The sequence below is a fragment of the Callorhinus ursinus genome, unplaced genomic scaffold, assembly GCF_003265705.2.
Source record: "Callorhinus ursinus isolate GAN/ISIS: 27379988/994484 unplaced genomic scaffold, GSC_fseal_2.0 scaffold19, whole genome shotgun sequence".
Taxonomy (NCBI): Eukaryota; Metazoa; Chordata; class Mammalia; order Carnivora; family Otariidae; genus Callorhinus; species Callorhinus ursinus.
Genome location: NW_027397081.1, coordinates 33,716,829 through 33,738,338, shown reverse-complemented (window position 1 = coordinate 33,738,338; position 21,510 = coordinate 33,716,829). Strand labels below are relative to the sequence as shown.

At 35.4% G+C, this 21,510-nt stretch overlaps 1 protein-coding gene across 1 annotated transcript in view; it reads left to right on the top strand.

Moving 5' to 3' along the window:
* The window catches only part of CNTN5 (contactin 5), a 1,102,248-nt gene that overhangs the window by 8,354 nt on the left and 1,072,384 nt on the right, over nt 1–21,510 (top strand). The window contains exons 3-4 of the mRNA XM_073904019.1: nt 16,717–16,854; nt 17,801–17,933. The gene's annotated coding sequence lies outside the window, so the exon portion shown is untranslated. The remainder of the gene's footprint in view (nt 1–16,716; nt 16,855–17,800; nt 17,934–21,510) is intronic.

The window sequence follows — 21,510 nt, the reverse complement described above, 5'->3', positions numbered from 1 at the left end:
AGAACAGGGAACACCTGCTCATCCTTCCTTACAATCAACATGAATTTCCTCAGAAAACTCAGGAAAAGGCACCCCTGCACTGAGATTTAACTTAATCTGGCAAACCAGCAGTTTTTGTTTTGTTTTTTAGGCCTTTAATGGGAGCTGATTCTGGTGTCTCAAGATACACCTTAGAGGAGAATCTTTAGAGACAGAGGTGGAATTTTCCATTGTCTTCAGGGAGAGAGTTGACAAAGAACCTCAATAGATGCCCAGAGTCCATTATTCTGAGGAGTGTTGATTCTGTGCTATGATATCGATTGGACTTTAATTTGGAACTCTCTCAGTTCTGAGGGTGAGTGAACTTTGGGCATCCCCAGCCTGCTGTCCATTTTCCCCATGACCATGGCAGTTGCTGGCATGACCTGTGATGACCTGGTGTCCCAGGTGCCTGCAGTTGTAGGAGTCTCAGCCTGCCTTCATCCTGGTGCCTGCAGTTGTAGGAGTCTCAGCCTGTCTGAAGATTCCACTGGGAACAATAACAATGGTGTCCCATAAGTAACCTTGAAATCCTGGGCTGGAATCCCCAGAGGAGGACATCATTATGACTCCAAGATCTCTGAATAGCTCGTTCCCATTATCAACAGTTGGTGGCAGATAATGGCTGCCAGGCATGAGGGTCCCTTTTATGGTCTATTTCTTGTCAAAACCATAGAAATCTTTTGATCTCTTTTTGCCACCAGTTCAGGTGAAATTAGCCTCTATTTTTTTTTTTTAATTCTCTGCATCCCTGAATTGCTTTGGTTGAATGCCATTCAATTAAGTGATGACTAAGGCAAACCCACAGGGAAAAGTCTCATTGGGCAGGGTCCCTTGCTAGGAAGTAAAATGGCTTATAACAAATTATATGATGACCTGTACAAACACAACAATGTGAGTTACAGGATCTCTGTGATGGCAGAACATCCTGCAGGTCTCCTTGCACCACCACTGGCAGAGGAGAATGTGGAATAGCTATGAGAGGAATCTGGAGGGGAGTGAGTGGCAGGGTGGAATCACAGCATCCCATAATCCAAGAGACCTGAAAATATCTGAACAATGCATAGCATAAGAGCAAGCCTCCACCACTCTCAGGATCACCTTTCAAAGTGAACTCCAATGCATTCAATCTACCTGGTGTCAGTTTTGAACTGTCCCACTTCTGGCAGTTGTCAGATAGAGCAGATGATAATGTGCTGGAACATTCCATAGTCAGTCAGAAAAGATGAGAGAAATAAGCATAAGACACTAACACATAAGAGAAGGACCAGAAAGATTTCTCATGAGATAGAGACAGCCTGGGAATATGGGACAGTCATGTAAGTATCAGTGTAATGGATTTAGTGACAACACTTGTGAGTATTACTTCCATGAGTGGCTGGAAAGTACCCTTTAACATGTCTCGGTTTCTTTGACTGGAAGTTTAAGACATCTAGGAAGGCTGGGAGCACTCGATGATCAATCCATATGTGTGTGTCCCCAGGCAAGCTAGAAATTAATTACTATGAGAAGGAGTTCCCTATAGGACTGTTAGCATCTCGAAGAATAACTCAGACATTTCCCTGAGACCTTTAGTCACCTAAGAACACCTTTTGGTGGGAAGGACCAAGTGTCCCTTTATTCTTTGGACCTGAAAATCAATCTCTCATAAATGCTAAAAGACTGTCCTGTTCCCAGGTGTATCGGAAAGAGCGAGTAGAACAAGGAGGAGCAGTGTTGACTAAGCAACTCTCCAGAACAAGGGAGGTGAGATTTGGAGACTCACAGATGATGAGAGTCACTCAAACTGCTGTTACCTCTTCCTGATCACCAAAAAGATGTTGCCTAGTGAACTGGGGAGTCCCTGGGCCCTGGAGTCTTGACCCAGCCAGAACTTAAGGAGTCACTGAACATTCTTGGTCTTGTCATAAGAAGGAATTTAAAGACATACAGCACAGTAGTTGAATAACAAGCAGGAAAACTTATTAAAGTGAAAAGTACACTCTGGAGATACAAGAGCAGGTGAGAGAGCAAGAGAATGAGAGAGAGCACATGGCTGGATTTCTTTTATTGATAGTTGCTAACTAGGGGTGGAATATTCATTACTTGGGGAGGGAAGCAGGGTTTCTAGCTTTTTCTTCCTGATTTGGTCAGGGGTTTCTTGTCATGGCATCTGCCATTTGGGGCCTGTCTGGTTTGATCTAGCTTTTTGTGGAGTGCTGATCTTCCCTAGCTGGCCATGACTTCCTTGATGTTGACTTCAAAGCAACCTGTTAGAACCTAATTGACTGCCTACTCTAACAAAAACATTTGGTATGGTGAGTAGTTCATTTAATATAGAGAGACTATCAGATAATGGAGTTGGAAAGAAAAGATTATAATTAGCCTCAACCTAAGGTTTCTGAACATTATTATTTGGCAAAGGGAAGTTTATGAATGCCTCTATTCATAAGTATGGTGCTGTAGGTTTGTAAGGAAATATAGCCTAAATGATAGAACAAATTGAGGTGGAGAGAGGGAGAGGGACAGGAAAAAGTGTTAAGAGGCCACTGCTATTGGCCAGTGAGAGAAACTCCAGGCTGAACTTCAGAATTGAAGATGGACCCAGATTTGGCACATTTTCTGAATTATAATCATAGAATATAGTGAAATATTAGATGGAAAAAGTGAGGTAAAAATATATGTCAGGGAAACTGATACTTTATATTTTGTTCTGTTTTATTTTGCTTTTCCAAGGAAATACATGGATAACAAAGCCATAGGAAAATAGGTAATATTGGAAAAGTAAAAGTTATGGGGTGGTATGAAAATAATAAGCTTCAGGGGTCTATAGGATGTTCATATAGGTATATTGATTAGACACTTAGAGTTTTGGAAGATAAATCCTAGAAATGGGCTACTAATGTTGACAATTAGACAGTGAAGGGTCTACACTGATTGAACATCTACTGCAAACCAGTAATTTTTTCATAATTATTTTAATTATTAGTCTGCTATAACTTAAGCAAAGCAGTTTTGGTAGAATGGTACAAATGATATAGAAATAAATGAATTTGTATACCTTGTAGGAATGTGTGGACATATGTATATAAATATGAAATGTGGACTTGGGAAAATAATGTCTATGATATTGTCTTTTTAATTGGATGTAAAGAGAGCATATGCCATTTTTTCTAGAGGGGCCATTCCTGTTTTCTGATTATGTCCTCTGGTGACATATGTCTCCAGAAATTGTGTCCACAAGCTTTGCTCCAATGCCAAAGGCATCCTGGAGACACTGACAAATAGGTTAGTAAATTACCATATCCAAGATTAAAGCTGGTGATAACTGCAAATCAAAAAGTAATTGATGATGCTACACAGTTTGTCGATATTCAAATCCCTAGTCAACAGCATGACTCCCTGAAGAAAGGTATCTTCCTACCACCTCTTTGTTGTTATGCATTGTACTAAAATTAAGTGACAGAGTTTAGAAAAGACATGATATAATAAAATTCCTTATACCTTTTTGTGCTAAATTATAGATTATCTCTTAAAGTCTAAGAAATCACTTCATTGATCAGTCATTTATACTTGTATCTGGGCAATTTTCTCTAATTAGAACACATATAGTTATCAAAATAGACATTTAAATGTTATACATCTTTCATGTATTTGAAGTTTTCAAATGTACTCTTCTCCATGGAAGACTCTGGGGTGGGGAACTATGAAATGATTTTAATTCAAGCCACTTCCTCCCATGACACACGTGTGTGAATTACGGAAAACTTAACCATGATGTTCTAGGCACCACAGTTAGTCTTCAATTTTGAAATTACACTCTTAAGCAGAGTCACAAAACACCCTTTCATTTCAGTGATGTGAAGCAAATCCCACTGCTTCAATTAAGGGCAATTGGAGGGAACAGTGATAACAGAAGTCCGCCTCCAAGCAGTGTATAACGAGACGATTAAGGGCTCTGGTGGTTAGCCAGACTGCCAGGCTGTTTTTCATGTCTCTTACTTTACTGACAGTACCTTCATGACATTTGTACCTTGACACCAGAAGTGCTAACAGCTGCAGCACCAGTGGTAGAAAGGAAGGAAAGACCTTTTTCAGCTTTAGTTGCTCTCACAGATTGTCAGCACCCTAAGAGAACAAAGTCTGTAAAAACTGACTCTGGCCTGCTACATCCTTTGTGAAGATTTTTGGTGTGGTGTCTGAAAGCAGTTTTGTTCCATGACATTGGACTTAGGGGAGGTAAGGGTTTTTCAAGATAGAAGACACGTGTGGTAAACGTGTGATAAATGGCAGTAACAAGGTTGGTCTGGGAGTTCATGGTTTTGTGAAATGAAATATTTCAACAAAATTCTATGCTCGGTTATTTGCTACAGACAACCCTTTTGACCCCAAACTGAGGAAGCCAAAAAAGACTAAAGGACAAAAATTCTAGTTACCTTGAAGTTGAATGGTATTCTTAACTAATAGTGACAGGTGCAGCACTATGACTTCTAGTGGCTGCTACTAATGACAGAGCTTCAGGCTGTCAGGAAATGAAAAAGGTCAGGAGACAAGTGCATGTATGTGGAAAAGGAGTTCAAATGATAAAAGTTTATTTTTGGAACTGTGCCAGTCTGTCTTGGTGTTTGCAGGGTTATTCTTGGCACATCAGTGTGTCAAACATTTGGACATGCTCTTGAGAGCCAAGGCCCTAAAAGGCAAACACTACTGTTTACTATCAGGGTGCCACTATGCATTGACAGTTCTTTTTCACAAATTAAGTTTCTTTCTATCATTTTAGTGTTGCTACCATTTTGGTCTGAAAAATGTGAATAATTATTTAGCTAAACATAATTAACTTTCCATAATTGGAAGAACATTTAGGAGCTACTATACAACACGTAATTTACTATAAAACAATTTCCTATAAATGTATTGATACTAATAGCATATGGGAAGGGTATGTGGATATAGCATATGAGAAGTTTTTGTAAAAAGTCTTTATTTTTAATTTCATGCTAACAGAGCTGTCGCTGTACTTTTCTGAAAACTCCATATTTGAAAAGCTGAATATAGAACTCTGTCTTATTTATATTTTAAATATTCCAGATACCCAATGAAAAAATCTTCAAACAGTATAAAAATGCACAAACATAAGAGAAATATTTAAGAGAAATAAGTAGTTTATTAATAACTTCAAGTAAATAAATCTAAAAGAAACAGGAAAGGGAGAGAAAAAAATTCTAATTAAGCATAATACAATCACTTTGCCCATTAAGTTCTGTTTTCTTCATGTACATTCTGATGTCCAAAGGAGTTAAGAGAACTATTTGATTTCGTGTAGCTGATGAGTGACTAGGATTCAGTATGCCCACTCCGAATCCCAGGGTCCTTTCTAATGTAATATTTTTGAACATGCTCAAAAAGCTAAAACATCAGAGTATTTTTCTTTTGGCAATTTGTTGTGATTCATGTCAAAATGGAAACTTAAACTTGTGTTGAAATTTGTGAAGAACATAAATACATTGATTAGGTATGATAGAATTGCACGACAGTAATTTCAAAAATGTTTGAGAATTAAATACATTCTTGTTTTGTTTTGTTTTGTTTTGCAATTAACTCTGAATTGAGCTATCAGAGTGAGAGAAGCCTTGGGAAAAAAAGAGCTATGCATCATCCAAAATGTCCACAGGGAAGTCTGCACAATTTTTCCATTTCATTGCTAATGAGTCATTTTCACCTGACTTCTGCTCCCACCACTTCCCACCCTGAAGAACCAGCTGTCATTTTCCACAGCTGAATGGGTTTGGTACCAGACAGGTGGCAGCAGGCTGGGGAAGAAATTGTGTCAGTGGGATGTAGTTAATCTGGAATTAGGATGATCCACCTGGTATCATTAAAAATTGTATCATAAATGGTTCACTACAATATAAACAACACTTAAAAGTTAAGGTTTTCAATATCCTTGAAAAGACAAGAATATTTAACATTAATTGAATATTTGAGCAGTCGTCTACACAGTATTAGACTAATAAAGTCTAAATGTAGAAATGACAGTGTTTTATATCCTATTGATAGGAAAAGTGGATTGGACTGTGTTATTCTAGATTCTGACATTTATTTACTCTGTAACCTCCTGTGTGCTATAGGCTCTCTGAAAAAAAAAAGTGTTTTGACATCAGTAAAACCTGGTTGAAGCTTAAATGGTTTAATATATTTGGAAATAAGGCAAAAGTTAAAGGAGGATGTGAGGTTAAGAAAGTGTGATACTTTTCTTAAAAAAGATTTTATTTATTTATTTGACAGAGAGAGAGAGCACAAGCAGGGGGAGCAGCAGAGGGAGAAGCAGACAACCCGCAGAGCAGGGAGCCTGATGAGGAGCTTGATCCCAGGACCCTAGTATCATGACTTGAGCTGAAGGCAGATGCTTAATGACTGAGCCACCCAGGCGCCCCATTGTGATACTTAGTTTTACGTGTCAACTTTACTGGGCCACTGGGTACACAGACATTTGGTCATTCTGAGTATGTCTATGAGGCTGTTTCTGGATGCAATTAACACTTGAATCCATAGGCTGAGTAAAGTGGAGTACCCTACCTAATGTGAGTGGACCCTATCCAGTCAATTGAATGCCTGAATAGAACAGAAAGGATAACTTTCTAGTGAGTAAGGGGATTCCTCTTGCCTTCAAGTTCAAACATCAATTTTTTCCTGTCTTCAGACTTGAACTGAAACATGGGTTCTTCTTCAGTTTTAGGCCAAGCCCTGCCAACCTTCAGACTGTAGCTATAACAGTGCACTCTCCTGGTTTTCAGGCCTTCAGAATTAGACTGCTCTCCTGCACCTCCAGGTTGCTTACTCCAAATGTTGGGACCTCTCGGTTTCCATAATTACATTTCCCATTAACCTAATTCCTGGTAGTATATTTATATAAGTATAAATATATCCTTATTAGTTCTGTTTCTCTGGAGAACACTAATACAGAGAGGATGTTTATATATTTTTACGATGGAGGAGACATATGTATTTAAATAGTGTTAAGAATAATTCCATTGAGTCTCTGACTAGTAAGGTATGTGATCAAACTAGGGAATTCCATGTCCACTTGTCTGCCCACTGATATACCTGTTTTGTTAAGCGTAGCCATTGGTCCTATGCAATGTTATGCAAGGTCTGTGTCATGGCTCGAACATTTGGTAAGTTCTTTAAGAGTGGTGCATGCTGAAGACAGAAGGACAAGAAAAAGAAACCCATACCTAAAAATATATGTTGATTCTAGTGAGAGAGAATCCCTTCCCCTTCCAGGTGGGAAGAATACCAACATATTTAACTTGCTACCAAGCAGCTGATTAAAGTCCTCATGGAATAGGGCCAGACTGGTGGCAGTGGGTGGGCTTAGCCTAGTTTGGACATTCTGTTCTGGTAGTAGTTGGATCAGCTTTATTGAGTGAGTGCTCATGTTGTTGGGCCCCATTGCTAACCTCTGTCTTTGACAAGGTTGCCACTCTGTCTATGAGTCTGCATGCTAATACTAGACTAATGATAATAAGGACAGGCTCTGGTTAGTTGGACAAGATACTCTGTGTATTTGTTTGTGTGTTTGTTTGTAATGTTTGTATTTGTTTTGTAATGTCTCTTTCTAGTGGATGGTAGAGTGCCCAGCCTCATATATGATAAACATACCTTAACACAATACCATAGATGGGGTGGCTTAAAAAAACAAGTATATTTTCTCACAGTTTTGGAGGCTAGAGGGTTAACATCAAGGTATTGCTAGGTTTGATTTCTTCTAAGGCTCTTGGCTTGCAGATGACAACCTATTCTTTGTGCCTTCACAAAGAATGTTTCTGGTTCAAATTTCCTCTTCTTTTTTTTTTAAGATTTATTTATTTATTTGAGAGAGAGAGAGTGTGTGAGCAGAGGGAGAGGCAGAGGAAGAGGGAGAGAGAGAGAATCTCAAGCAGACTCTCTGCTGAGCATAGAGCCTGATGTGGGGCTTATGAGCCTGAGATCATGACCTGAGCTGAAACCAAGTCATAACTCAACTGACTGAGCTAAGCAGGTGCCCCATCAAATTCTTATAAGGACACTATTATATTGGATTAGGGCCTACCTAAAGACCTCCTTTAATTAATCACCTCTTTAAGACCTTATTTCCAAATATGGTTACATTCTGAAGTATTGGGGATTAAGACTTCAACATGCGTTTTGGAGGGGGACAATTCAGCCCATAACACCAGTCTTCTAATCTCTTTCCTTCCAACCCCTGGACAATGAATCAAGCCATTTGCCACTGTCCACTGTCTTTTTATGTATTCTTATTTTAGGCTGTTTCTCTTTCAACAGAAACTGGATGACCAGGTTTACTATCTCTTGAAAGAATCCCCCCCAACCCCCACCCCTCACTCAGGATACATTTCAGAGAAAGCTTATCATAGTATGTGCTTATTTTCAGGATGCACGCATACACTTAAGTGTACCTCGTTCCTAAATAGGATTTTTTTTCTTTTAAAGATTTTGTTTATTTATTTGACAGAGAGAGACAGCAAGAGAGGGAATACAAGCAGGCGGAGTGGGAGAGGGAGAAGCAGGCCTCCTGCTGAGCAGGCTAAGGCAGACGCTTAATGACTGAGCTACCCAGGTGCCCCCTAAATAAGAATTTTAATATGAATAGAAGTTCTTAAGATGGACAAGTCATTTGAAGCACAGAACAGTACTAGATACTGTCTTGGAGTTAATATGTTGCCAATTAACATTAAATATCAATTAAGTTCTAGCTATAAGGTTTTTTAAAATGTTAAATTCATTTATTTGTTTTTCTAATCATTGACACATTGGAAATGAAAAATTAAAAGCAGATTCTTTTAAAGGCAGTCATCTTGCAAAAAGTCCTAAAGGATAAGTTAAAGAGATACATGCTATATGCATTAGAGACAGTTTGAAATAGAGGAATTTAGGAATGTAGAAGAGAAAAGGAAAACATCAGGTGACTTTTTTTAAATTTTAGGCTGGTTATAAGCCTTTTTTTCCCTTTGTGAAAACCCCAAATCCATGTTAAAATGACAAAAAACAGCAGACTTATGTAAGATAAATTCATGGTGACCAAAGGTGAGTGAAGCTAAGATAAATTCATGGTGACCAAAGGTGAGTGAAGCGGGGTTATGAATAATGAGACAACTCACCTCCTTTTCGGTTAACTCCCCTAGGATTTCTGGGTAAGGTTTGATCTATCTTTAAAAGAAATGGAGAAAAAAGATAGGTTGGCACAGGTCATAACTTTGTACAAGGTAGAACTTGAGATATAGCAACTAACATGTAAAACTGAGTTTAGAAAGAACTTTATCATCTATTATTTCTTGAAACTTTTATTATAATGCTTTGAGTAGACAGAGGATCTGACATCATTATTTCCATTTTAAGGCATTAGCTCAGAAATGCTAAATGACTTTCTCAAAATCTAAGAGTGGCAGAAGCCTAAGGAAATCTGACTGATTCCAGATGTAGCAGTCTTTTCACTACAACACTCTGTCTTAAAAGACAGGCATGAGCTTACTGAGAATACAAGAGTTAAAAGTTTTGCTTCTGAGAAGCAAACTGGAGGAGGGTATTTAAAAACAATAAGAATCATAACACTGTCATTCATTATAATTTCTTATTTTGCTATATTAATTCATAATTAAAGCAGGAAATAATCAGTATTATTTATTAAATGCTCAATATATGTCATGCACTTTGGTAAGCTTATGTGCATTATTTCATTTAATTTTCTCATTAATTCCATGAAATAGGATACAAAAATGGTGTGCCATATCTTCACTAAAAAGTAATGACAATAATGGGGACATAGAATTCTGACTCCCAAATAATTCTTCCTAACGAAAGCCAAAACTGAAAGAAACATAACTCTTTACATCCTTAAGTAAGCTTTTGCTGTTTACTCAGGTACTTATCACTCTGCCAAAATTTACAAACTTCAGAAAAAAAATCAGTTTGTTTTTTTCTTTTTTTAATTCTGTGCCCTAAGGGATAGAGTAGAAATGTATAATTGTCACATGTTAAGAAAAGAAGGACGGGAGAAAGAAGGAAGGAAAAAAGAAAGGAATTAGAAAGAGGGAAGGAAGCCAGGAGAAAGGTAGAGATAAAAGATGTGAAAATGAAATAAATGTGTAATCCTTCTGCTCATAATTCTTCACAAAACTAAACAACATTTTTACTTCTTAAAAGCACAATGATTGGGTTTTGAAGTGAACTTAGAATATATTCTGTTTCCTCACATAGTGTTGTACATGTAGTGTGAAATTGAAAAAAAAATTAATTTACTATGACTAAAAAAAGTTATTTTGTGTACTACAGGGATATTTAGAATTTGGACTTGATGTCAGAAATGCAAGGCAGGATTAGAGAAAATCACTGGTTGACTGATGAAATTACTGATATTCCACCATGTCGATTCCAGTGTCAATCTCTCATGGTTCCAACTAATATAAATAAGAACCATAAAGATCAGTAATCTTTGGTCATGAAGTTACTAGCAACTGAAATACTTTTTCTCAATCTAATCATGATAGATGCAAGACAGGTTTCCCTTAACTTTTGGTAGTATCTTAACATGGAATTTGAGTTAATGGCCTTCAGTTACTTTGATGTCAGCAAGCTAATGTTCCAAAACTTATATTCCAGCTTAGTTATTTGAAATAAAATATATTAAATATATGGGTAGCTTTGCTCTGGTTTTTATGTTGGCACATTCATAAGTCTATCAAAGAGTAAATTTAGGAAAATACAAATTTCACTGAGTAGAGAATTTCATTGGGACGGTGAACTTCATTAGAAAAAAAGAACATGGATGGCCTCATATATGTAAATTCCTTCCAGGTAACCAAATAAGGTGCATTTATACAATATTTTCAAACATGTTAAAATGTAAGTCACCTATAAGATTTTAATAACCAATACATATTTCAAATTTCTTAAATCAAGGGAATAATAAAGATAATCTAACATTGCAAATGTTAGGTATAGCATAAAACTATTATAAAAACTTTTAAAAATCTAAAATATAGATATGTTAATGTGTTAACTGTTTTTTTGTGTGTGTTGTTTTTATTTCATCTTTTTTAAAAAGTTGATTTTTTTTAAATTTAAATTCGAGCTGGTTAACACACAGTGGAGTTTCAGGTGTAGAATTTAGTGATTTGGCACTTGTATAAAACACCCAGTGTTCATCAATACTAGTGTCCTCCTTAACCCATCACCCATTTAACCCATTCCCCACCCACTTCTCTCCTACTAACCTTTAATTTACTCTCTATAGTTAAAAGTCTGTTTCCTGGGCGCCTGGGTGGCTCAGTTGGTTAAGCGACTGCCTTCAGCTCGGGTCATGATCCTGGAGTCCGGGCATCGAGCCCTGCATTGGGCTTCCTGCTCAGCAGGGAGTCTGCTTCTCCCTCGGACCATCCTGCCTCTCATGCTCTCTCTCTCTATCTCATTCTCTCTCTCAAATAAATAAATAAAATCTTAAAAAAAAGTCTGTTTCCTGATTTGCCTCTCTCTCTCTCTTTAAAGATTTTATTTATTTGTGAGAGAGAGAATGCACACGCAAACGAGGGTGCAGCAGGCAGAGGGAAAAGCAGGCTCCCTGCTGAGCAAGGAGCCCGATGTGGGACGCAACTTGAGCCTGGGATCATGACCTGGGCCAAAGGCAGACTCTTAACTGACTGAGCCGTCCAGACATCCTTCTTCTTTTTTTTTTTTCATATGTTCATTTGTTTTGTTTCTTAAGTTCCACATATGAGTGAAATCATATGGTATTCCTCTTTCTCTGATTGACTTATTTTGCTTAGCATACTACTCCCTAGTTTCAACCATGTCATTGCAAATGGCAAGATTTCATTCTTTTGTTATGGCTGAGTAATATTCCATTGTACATATAGACCACTATCCATCCACCAGACTACGGACATTTTATAATGCTGCTCTAAACATCAGGGTGTATGTATACCTTTGTTTTCCTTTAGTTAAATACCTAGTAGTGCAATTGCTGGATCACAGGATAGTCATATTTTTGACTTTTTAAGGAAAAACCTTCATAATGTTTTCCAGAGTGGCTGCACCAGTTTGCATTCCCACCAATAGTGCATGAGGTTTCCTTTTTCTTTACCTTCTTGCCAATACTTAGTTTTCCTTGGGTTTTGATTTTAGCCATTCTGACAGGTATGAGGTGATATCTCATTGTGGTTTTGATTTGTATTTCCCCAATGATGAGTGATATTGAGGATCTTTTCATGTGTCTGTATGTCTTCTTTGGAGAAATGTCTGTTCATGTTTTCTGCCCATTTTTTAACTGGATTATTTGGTTTTTAGGTGTTGAGTTTTATAAGTTCTTAAATATTTTGGATACAAACCCTTTATCAGATCTGTCATTTACAAATATATTCTCCCATTCCATGGGTAGCCCTTTAGTTTTGATGATTGTTTCCTTCACTGTGCAAAAGCTTTTAACCTTGATCAAGTCCCAGTGCTTTATTCTTACTTTTGTTTCATCTGCCTCAGGAGACATATCTAGTAAGAAGTTCCTATGGCTGATATCAAAGAGGTTACTGCTTGTGTTCTCTTCTAGGATTTTTATGGTTTCCTGTCTCACATTTATATCTTTCAACCATTTCGAACTCATTTTTGTGTATGGTATAAGGAAGTGGTCCAGTTTTATTCTTTTGCATATTGCTGTCCAGTTTTCCCAACACCACTTGTTAAAAAACTGTCTTTTTTTCCACTGGATATTCTTTTCTGTTTTGTCAAAGATTAATTGACCATATAGTTATGGGTTTATTTCTGGATTTTCTATTTTGTTCTATTGATCTATATGTCTATGTTTGTGCAGTATCATACTGTCTTGATCACTACAGCTTTGTAATATACCTTGAAGTCCAGAATTATGATGCCTCCAGCTTTGTTTTTCTTTTTCAAGGTAGCTTTGGGTTTTCGAGGTGTTTTTTGGTTCCATACAAATTTTAAGCTTGTTTGCCCCAGCTCTGTGAAAAATGCTAGTGATATTTTGATAGGCATTGCATTAAATATGTTGATTGCTTTGGTAGTATAGACATTTTAACAATATTTGTTCTTCTAATCCATGAGCATGGAATGTCTTTCCATTTCTTTGTGTCATCTTTAATTTCTTTCATCGGTATTTTATAGTTTTCAGAGTTCAGATCTTTTACCTCTTTGGTTTGGTTTATTCCTAGGTATCTTAAGGTTTTTGGTGTGATTATAAATGGGAATAATTCCTTGATTTCTCTTTGTGCTGCTTCATTATTGGTGTATGGAAATGCCACAGATTTCTGTACATTGATTTATATCTTGCAACTTTACTGAACTCATTTTCAGGTCTAGCAATTCTTTGGTGGAGTACTTTAGGTTTTCTAAGATTTTTATTTATTTGTCAGAGAGAGAGAGAGAGAGCGCCAGAGCGAGAGCGAGAGAGAGAGAGAGAGAGAGAGCGGCAGCACAAGCACCAGCAGGGGGAGCGGCAGGTGGAGGGAGAAGTAAGCTTCCTGCTGAGCAAGGAGCCTGATGTGGGACTGGATCCCAGGACCCTGGGATCATGACCTGAGCCAAAGGCAGACACTTAACCAACTGAGCTACCCAGGCGTCCCGAGGCCTTTTACTTCTTTTTGTTGTCTGATTGCTGAGGCTAGGACTTCTAGTACTATGTTAAATAACAGTGGTTAGAGTGGAAATCCCTTTCTTCTTTCTGACTGTAGAGAAAAGCTCTCAGCTTTTTCCCATTAAGAAAGATAGTAGGAAGGGAGAAATGAAGGGGGGGAAATCGGAGGGGGAGACAAACCATGACTATGGACTCTGAGAAATAAACTGAGGGTTCTAGAGGGAGGGGGTGGGGGGATGGGTTAGCCTGGTGATGGGTATTAAAGAGGGCACGTACTGAATGGAGAACTGGGTGTTATATGCAACCAATGAATCACTGAAGACTACATCAAAAACTAATGGTGTAATGTATGGTGATTAACATAACATAATAAAAAAATAAAAAAAAACTAATGATATAATGTACGATTATTAACTTAACATGATAAAGAAAAAGAATGATATTAGCTGTGGGTTTTTAATATATGACCTTTATGATATTGAGGTATGTTCCCTCTATCCCTACTTTGTTGAGGGTTTTTGTCATGAAGGGATGTTGTACTTTGTCAAATGCCTTTTCTGCATCTATTGAGAGGATCATATGGTTCTTATACTATTTTTATTAATGTGGTGTATCATATAGATTGATTTGCAGATATGGAACTACCTTTGTAGGCCAGGAATACATCCCACTTGATTGTGGTGAATGATTCTTTTTTTTTAATTTTTTGTTATGTTAATCACCATATATTACATCATTTGTTTTGGTGTAGTGTTCCATGATTCATTGTTTGTTCATAACACCCAGTGCTCCATGCAGAATGTGCCCTCTTTAATACCCATCACCAGGCTAACCCATCCCCCTCCCCCCTCCCCTCTAGAACCCTCAGTTTGTTTTTCGGAGTCCATCATCTCTCCCGGTTCATCTCCCCCTCTGACTTACTCCCCTTCATTCTTCCTCTCCTGCTATCTTCTTCTTTTTCTTTTTTCTTAAAATATGTTGCGTTATTTGTTTCAGAAGTACAGATCTGTGATTCAACAGTCTTGCACAATTCACAGCGCTCACCGTAGCACATACCCTCCCCAATGTCTATCACCCAGCCATGTGGTGAATGATTCTTTTAATGTACTTTTTTGGATTTGATTTTGTTGAAAATTTTTGGATCCATCTTCATCAGGGATATTGACCTGTAGTTCTCTTTTTTAGTGGAGTCTTTGGTTTTTGTATCAGGGTAATGCTGACCTCATTGGATGAGTTTGGAAATGTTCCTTCTATTTCTATTTTTCGGAATAGTTTGAGAAGAATAGGTATTAACTCTTCTTTAAAATTTTGGTAGAATTCACCTGGGAAGCTATTTGGCCCTGGACTTTTGTTTTTGGGGAGATTTTTTATTATTGATTCAACTTCTTTGCCGGTTATTAGTCTGTTCAAGTTTTCTATATCTTCAAATTTCAAATTTAGTAGACTATGTATGTCTAGGAATTTGTCCATTTTTTCCATGTTGTCCAGTTTGTTGGCATATAGTTTTTCATAATATTCTCTTATAATCCTTTGTATTTCTGTATTGTTATTTGTCCTCTCTCATTTGTGATTTTATTTATTTGGGTACTTTCTCTTTTCTTTTTGATAAGTCTGGCTAAAGGTTTATCAGTTTAATTAATTTTTTTCGAAGAACTAGTTCCTGGTTTCATTGATATGTTCTACTGTTTTTATTTTGTTTTGTTTTACTTTATTTTTTAGTTTTTATATCATTTATTTCTGATCCAATCTTTATTATTTCCTTTCTCCTTCTGGCTTTAGGCTTCATTTATTTTTCTTTTTGTTGTGCAGTTTGTTCTGTCAGTCCTCAGGTCGATTTCAAGGGTATTCAGAATGATTTGATAGTTATCTAGCTGTGTTTGAGGGATGAGGCAAGCTTAGGGTCTTCCTGCTATTTCACTATCTTCACTCTACCAACCTATTTCAGCTTTACTGAATTACAATTGACATATAAATTTGTAAGATATATAAAGGTATATTGTGATGATTTTATGTACACATCTGTTGTAAAAGATTTCCCTCATCTAGTTAATTAACACATCCATCAACTTATTTATTTATTTATTTATTTATTTATTGTGAGAATATTTAAGCTTTACTATCTTAGCAAATTTTTATTATAAAATAGAGTTTTATCAACTTAGTCACCATGTTTTACTTTAGATCCTCAGATCTTTTTAAGTCTTATAGCTAAAAATGTGTACCTTTTAAGCAACCTCTCCTTATATCACCCAGCCTCCAGCCCCTGGCAATCAGTTTTTGATTCTGTTTCTATGAGTTTGACTCTTCTATTAACTTTGGATTTAGTTTGTTCTTTTTCTAGTTCCTTGAAGTGTAAAGTTAGGTTGGTTATTTAAGATCTTCCTTTTTTCTTAATGCAGGATTTTGTTTTTGTTTTGTTTTTTGCTATGCACTTCCCTCTTAGAATTGCTTTTACTGCATCCCATAAATTATAATATGTTGTATTTCCATTTTCATTTATCTTAAGATATTTTTTGACTTCTCATTTGATTTATTCTTTGACCCACTGATTGTTCAGTAGCATATTGCTTAATCTCCAAGTATTTTAAATTTTCCAGTTTTCATCTTGTATTTGATTTTGGCTTTCATACCACTGTGGCCAGAAAAGATACTTGATATGATTCAATACTCTTAAAGTTATTGACTTATGATGTTTAATCTATTTCTATTCTTAAAGAAAGTTCCATGAATCCATAAGAAGAATGTGTATTCTTCTGCTTTTAGAAGGAATATTCTATAATATGTTAAGACAGTGTGCTCCGGCGTGTAGTTTAAGTTCATTGCTTCCTTATTGATGTCCTGTGTGTATTATGTGTTAAATGTTTTAAGCTATTGTAATCCATGAAAATTGGATTAAAGTTATATTCCTCTGTATTTATTATAAAATATAAATTATAAAGGAACATTAAATCTGGAAAAACAATGACTAAATAAATATCTAATGTTTAAGGTGTTATACTTATGTGTTGCTTTGGTTAACCAGTATAACAGTATATTGTCATTTCCTGTATAACTAAATAGAGCCTGTTTCTTAACAGGTGACCTTCAAGGATTGTGATTTAGTGCCATTCAAGATCTACTAGCATCACTTTTGCATGACTACTGCAAAAAGATATCTTTATAGAAATCAGTTCTTTTTTGAAGTTTATAACGTGGACCCTGTTTTCAGAAAGCAGGTACAGTTCATTTTTTTTATTAATCTGCCTTTATAGTTGAAATGAATGTTGAAGGGGAAAAATACATAAAACCTGTGTGTGTCATTTATGAAACTCCTTAACAATAGCTCAGTATATTAAAGTTAATATTTTAAATACTCAAAAGTAGTGTTCTGTCTTTAAATTGAAAAAAGCTTGATTGTATCAGTTTAACTCTACAGATATTTTGAAGATAATTTTAATGAAAAATAGTAAACTATTTTGTCTTTATTAAATTTACGGTTTTATATGAGCATGGCAAGAACATGAAGATTGTGTTAAATTGTTTGAACAATAAGAGAAACAGTCCTCTGATGTACCCACCTCTATTTCTTTCTTAACAAACATATAATATGCTAGTGGGTAGATTTTGTTCCTTTTGATGGCTTGAGTTAGAAAACAGTCCTTAACTTATACAAATAGGAAGTCATGAGCAGAATGAGTTTGAGACATCCCCACCTTCATAGAGAATCTTCTGAATGAAAGTGATTATTACAGTGTTTGCTCAGCTGCTCCACATTCTTATATACTAATTTAGCAAACCAAATCATTAAATAGTAATTGTATCTATTTGCATCTAAGAATTCTTTAAAATTAATACATTAAAATATTTTAGAATACATGATTAGATCCATGTTTATTATTTATGTGTAAGTGGACATCAACAGATCATCTCAAATTAATTCCACCACCATATACTGCTTGACTACAATATTTATGATGTATCTTTAGATAATCAACCAAATAGGTCAATTTACTTTTATATAGAATTAGTTATCTTTGTTTTCTAATTATTTATAAAATATTGACAGTATCATACCTAATTTCAAGGCTTCCATATATCTATCCTTTAATTTGTTAGATTAACTCAAGTTAATTGATTCAAAATATCAGAAAGTATTTTACTCAGTCTATTCTTTGTTTTCAGTATCTTCAGTCTTAAAAATTGGAGTTAAAGAAAGAAAGAGACTAAATCTGAATTTGGGGGTAGTTCTGGAAGCGAATATAAGTGTGAAGAGTTTGGCCAGGACTTTTTGCAAGTCAGGTCCAAATTCTGGAAGGTAACTGCAGAAAATTTTACATAAAAAGTGCCTTTCTTTCATTCCATTAAATCATATCAGCTTGTAATTTTTATTGAAGGCCTTTATTGAAGACTCATACAATACAAGGTGTCCTTAAATTAACTGTGGAGAAAAGCCACCATGAATTTGACATTTTCCCAAAGACTAAGAAACAAGAGGAGAGAAAAAAAGAAGTGGGTAGAAAGTCTCTGATAGTGAAATTCCAAACCATGGAAAAGAGTAGTTTGCCATAAATTAGTACATTGCTACATTCTAATATTAGATTTTCAGCCACATTTTGCCATCATAGTTCTATTTGTTACAATAAGAATGATCTCAGAATAGGTTACATATACAAAATAAAATTAAAATAATACAAAGTAAAATTAAAATAATAATTTGTGTTCTATTTACAAATTATATATCCAAGTCTTAGAAGGTATATAAAGCATTTTGTCCTTAAGTCTCAATTACTAGAACATCTTAACAAATCAAAGTCTCTATTAACTTCCTACTTTTTTAATATCTGAGAATACCAGAGATAAATTATATGTAGACAATTTAAATAGATTTTATAATGTTAGAAACCATTTATTTGTGGTGCTTGTAACATTTTCAAAGAAAGGCAACTGACCACAGCAGAGCAGCTGTAGGTAAGAGAATTTTGGATCTAATGCTCACTTCCAGATGGATGATTGATATGCAATTTAGATTTATGGTAGACATATCAGCAGATGGAAATAGAAAGGAATAAATGTCTTTCCCACCTGTGAACGGTTTCACTCTATCAATTACCAGCTGAATTGTATTAAATTCAAGTAATTCAACAGAACTCTAATTAATTTTTGAGAGGAAAGGTTTGTCAAGCTATCAATAAATCCAGGTTTCAAGTTGAGGATATAGAGCTTATTTAACTGCACAGGGAACCTATGGAAGCAAGTTTGGCGTAGCATAGTTCACTCTTGTTAAGTCACTCTTGTTATTGCTCTGCCCAACTAATTGAAAAGCATATTGGTAGAATAGGAAGCAATTGAAACAAATGAGACAGACTGAGCACTCCAAAAAGACATGAGTGAATTAGAACTGATGAATCTGATGAGAATGGATTCATGGTGTCGTTTTAAATAAAGCCCCATTTCATTCATGTACATGCACCTAATCTGTCACTACAACTACTAAAAATATTCAGGGGAGACACTGACAGTTTTATCTTGACACAATCAACTAAATTCCTGCCATAATAAGAGGCAACATATATTAAAAGTTGTCCTGAGTTCATCCTCTGAGAATGAAATGTTTCACTCAATAACTTACACAACTTTTATCTGGCAGGCATTGGCTTAGCTCCAGAGGAGTTTCATTCCATTAGAGAAGAGTCTGAATGGCTCTAGGTTTATAGATTTTCAGAATTGCCAGAATTCTCATCATCTATTGAAAAAAATCTCTATTCCTTACTCTCAGTGTATGCAATCATAGAGTACTACAGCTGATAAAAATAGCAGGATGTTCTCTCAATTTCAAAAATGGGAACTTAATTTTTATCCTAATGGTCTTGACAATTAATTCAAAATTTGAAAAAGGAAAAAAAAAGAAAGAAAGAACATTTTCACATACATTAGTTGCTACAAATGTATTGTGTGTGTTAACAGCACTGCTACTTGTTATGAATCCAGAACTGACAATTTAAAATAATGGGGAAATTCCATGGAGATTATTTTGGGTGAATATTTGAAATTTTAAACAACAGGAATATCTATAATAGTCGTTCAGGGGTAATGTGTCAAAATCAATGGGAATGTACAATTTTTAATTGTAAAGAAGGAAGATGGAATGGTTCCTTCCAACATTGTTATTCAACAATAAAATCTTTATTTTGAGGTGTTACAAACATCTGTATTTTGCCATCTGCAAATAATAGTATTTTTATATACTATTTTATCTTATGAACTATTAAATACTATAGTTGTAGTTTTTTGTCTTTTGAAAGATACTATTTTGAAATCTTTTATAAGAACATTTGCTGTATAAAGTATACAAAAATACATTAATATGTGAACCAAACATATAACTTAAGTAACTTATCAGTTGGTATGAAATATTATATACTATGAAGTTGTATGAATTTCTTAGTTAACATTTATCTCTATCTGCTAGTTGTAGAGGTGGGAGGGGGTGATTTGAATTGACTACCAAGTGTTTATTTTTAATATCAGTTTATTCATAGAAGACATGGTGAATTAATATTTCTCAAGTTGGAATTCCTGAAGATATGAAAGGAAACTGGGTTTGCCCAAAGCAAGAAGAAGGAAAAAACAGTAATAAATTTTGATGTGAAATATGCCAGAGTGACTAGGTTTTATAGTGCATAAACCTTTGCTACCATGATACAAGGCATTCATAAACTTTAAACATTCAAACACTTTGAGTAGTGTGAATGTATGAAAAATAGCTCATACATGATACTTGCTCAGAAAATAATAACTTTTTTTGAATATTTCTATAGTGGAAAGAATTAACAGAAACAGAGAAAATACTGAATTTTAGGCTATGTTATACTTTCCTATGTTTTTAAATTTCAAGGAAGGCTGAGCATGGAAAACAAAAAACATAACAATTTTACTGGAGCAGTTTTCAAATATAAGAAAGATTTTGTCTAATCTTGCTTACAAACAAGCAGTTGAAACATTTAGCCTGAATACTCAGCTGCCGGAACACTTCAAATCTATCCTACAAAATATATGAGAGGCTCTTTCTCTACCAGTAAACGTCTGAAAATTCTGAAATTCAGTTGGCCTTTCTGTATGAAGCCTAGATACAGGGTGAACCCCAGACAAACATTAATAAGATACAGACTTTTCCTTAAAATCTGTCACATTTGCTGAGTGTATTGAGGTGATTTCGACAAATGGAAAGACTACAGGCTTTGGAATAAGGCTGACCCAGGATTGAATCTCTGCTGTAAATTTGCTAGCTGTAGAAACTTGACTTAATAGCCATGGACCTCAAGTTGCCTTAAGCTTTAAAAAGTGGATAATGTCTCATTTTGCAAGGGTGGAAGTAGTTGAAATTAAGCATTTCTGTCTATCATCTATCTATCATCTATCTATTATCATCTATCATCTAGCTATTTTCTTTCTTCCTTCCTTCCTTTCTTCCTTCCTTCCTTTCTTTCTTTCTTTCTTTCTTTCTTTCTTTCTTTCTTTCTTTCTTCTTTCTTTCTTCTTTCTTTCTTTTCTTTCTTTCTTTCTTTCTTTCTTTCTTTCTTTCTTTCTTTCTCTTTCAACTTATAAGACTCTGAAGTTTTTTTCTACTCAGTGGTAAATTAGTATAGTACTCATCTATCACAATAGTAATCATGTTAAACACACTCTTATATATTTGGAGTTTGGTATCTGAAAGGTGTTTAACATGATTACAACTGTGATAGAGTAAGTACTATACTATTTTACCACTGAATGAAACAAAACTTTGTAGAGTGTTTAAGTTAAAAGGAAGAAAGAAAGAAGGAAAGAAAGAAAAGAAGGAAAGAGGAAAGAAAGAAAGAAAGAAAGAAAGAAAGAAAGAAAGAAAGAAAGAA